The sequence below is a fragment of the Triticum dicoccoides genome, chromosome 5A (genome assembly GCF_002162155.2).
Source record: "Triticum dicoccoides isolate Atlit2015 ecotype Zavitan chromosome 5A, WEW_v2.0, whole genome shotgun sequence".
Lineage (NCBI taxonomy): Eukaryota > Viridiplantae > Streptophyta > Magnoliopsida > Poales > Poaceae > Triticum > Triticum dicoccoides.
In genome coordinates this window covers 178,145,235-178,147,928 of record NC_041388.1, presented here as the reverse complement: position 1 = coordinate 178,147,928, position 2,694 = coordinate 178,145,235, and positions in this window count along the sequence as shown.

Sequence of the window (2,694 nt, the reverse complement as noted above, 5' to 3'; positions counted from 1 at the left end):
GGCCGGCGGCGGGAGCGGCGATGTGGGCACGGGTAGCGCCACGTGGCGAGCTGCGATTGGTCCGGGCGGGGCGGCGGACGTGTTCGGCCGGCCCGGATGTGTCCGGCACCGGCGCGAGGTGGGGATCTAGGGTTTTGGAAGAGGGGATCCGCGAATTTAGAGGAGGGGTCTATATATAGGCATAGAGGGAGCTAGGAGAGTCCAAATGAGGTGCGGTTTTCGGCCACGCGATCGTGATCGAAAGCTCTAGATGATGGAGAGGGTTTTGGTGAGTTTTGGGCCAACTTGGAAGGGTGTTGGGCTGCAACACACACGAGGCCGTTACGGTCCCTCGGTTAACCATTGGAGTATCAAACAAAGTCCAAATGATACGAAACTTGACAGGCGGTCTACCGGTAGTAAACCAAGGCCGCTTGGCAAGTCTCGGTCCAATTCGGAAATGTTTAATCCCCACACATGAAAGAAAGGTAGAAATGACCACCAGAGGAGAACGAAGCGCCGGAATGCAAAACGGACAACGGGGAAAATGCTCGAATGCATGAGATGAAAACGTATGCAAATGCAATGCACATGATGACATGATATGAGATGCATGACAACGATAACAACACACGGAGACAAAAACCCAAACCCGAGAAAATAAAATAACTTAATGCCGGAAACGGCAAGAGTTGGAATACATATTGGGAAAGTCATATCCGGGGTGTTACAGCCTTCCATGGAAGACGGACGAAGAGACGAAGCGGGCAAAGAGACGGGGCGGACGAGAAGGCTGAGCTTCGACCCACCCCTACCTGGCACGCCAAATGTCGGATCCTGGGCTCTGTAGACCCAAGAGAGGTTCGAACACTAGGGTGAGTATGAAGAACTCCTTCTTCCCAACCTGCTGGCCCAACTCTTCCACAACATAGCTCGATGAACCCAAGGGACAAGAAACACAGCAGTTTATCCTGGTTCAAGCCACCTTACGCTGTAATACCCTACTCCATCTTTGTGGTGGATTGCGTCGAGGGGTTGAGGATGAACTAGTACAATGGTTGAACAGCCTCGGGAGGTGAGGTGTTCTTGAGCTCTATGAGCTAGCGGGTGTGAGGATGGACTGAATGATCCGACCCCCCTCTCGGGTGGTAGCTAAGTCCTATTTACAGTGGCCTTGGTCCTCTTCCCAAATGTAGGCGGGAAGGGATCCCACAACGGCCAAATTCAAAGGGGAGACAACTAGTACAAGTTATCCTGACAAAAGTAGTCTTCGCCTACAAAGGCTCTGGCGGTGACGCTGTAGTGGGCTCCGGGATGACATCTGTCCTGTCGTCCTGGCGGTCTTCGTCTCGTTGCACCAATCTGGAGACCTTTGCCTGATACCTCGGGACTCCGCGCCTGCGCTTGCCTCCTTCGCACCAAAGAGGAAACTAGTGCATTGAGCTTGCTGGCGCCTGCTTGGCCTTGGTCATCATGGCTCACATCATGTGAACCTCACAAGGCGCACCTTGCCTTGATATCTCCTTTCCTCGGGAGCCAGCCTAGTGAGGCCACCCTCCAGGGAGGTCTTGGTGTCATCCCCCTCGCGAGGCTTGGCCCCTCGCGAGGGTCTTGAGTCGTTGCTACTAGAACTGGGTCGTACCGGGCCGCTGATGGAGCCACACCACGGGTCGCAGGCAGGCAAATCTGGGCACTCCTGTTCCCAGGACGCCGACAGTACCTTCCCTTTTCATGCAAATTTAATGATAATGAAACCTTAGCTTCCAATGCTAATAGTATATATGATTACTATGACATGGAATGAATATAAGAATTCATTGCTTTCAAGGGTGCTTATGAAATGGAATCTTTGTTTGAAAAGTATGATGATTTTGATGATTCGGTTTATAGATCTGAAAATTTTGCTATCATTAAATTTTTCTATGATAATTATAAATACAATTCCGATATTGATGAATTTATTGAGGAAGCCTCCGCTGTCCAAGAAGAGACGAGTATTTTGCAGGAGTCTATGGAAGAAGGAATTGATGAAACTGTGAGCTCATTGGATGAAAAAAGATGATGAGGAGAGCGAAGAACAAATGAATGAAGAGCGGATTAGCTACCCGTGCCCACCTTCTAATGCGAGTAACTATATTCAACTCATACATTATTTAATGCCCCTTCGTTCTTATCGAAGGATGAATGCTATGATAATTGCAATGATCCCGTTGATTCATTTGAAATATCCCTTTTTTGATGAAATTGATGCTTGTTATGCTTGTGGCCAAGATTCCAATATGAATTATGCTTATGGAGATGAAATTGCTATAGTTCCATATGTTAAGAATGAAATTGTAGCTATTGCACCCATACAAGATAGTCCTATTATCTTTTTGAATTCTCCAGATTACACTATATCGGAGAAGTTTGCACTCATTAAGGATTATATTGATGGGTTTCCTTTTACTGTTACACATGATGATTTTGATGAATATAATATGCATATGCTTGCTGCTCCACTACAAAAAAAAGACACATCCGTGACATTTTGGGCCGAACGAAATTTTTTTGTGTCATACATATGACACTTCTATGACGATAATTGTGACAAAACCCGGTATCATCATAGATGTGGTGGGCTCCTACTTCTATGACAAAAAATCATGACAGAAAATGGGCTTTTCGTCCTGGGCGGGCCGGAGACGCAGCTCCATGACATTCTTTGGGCCGTCC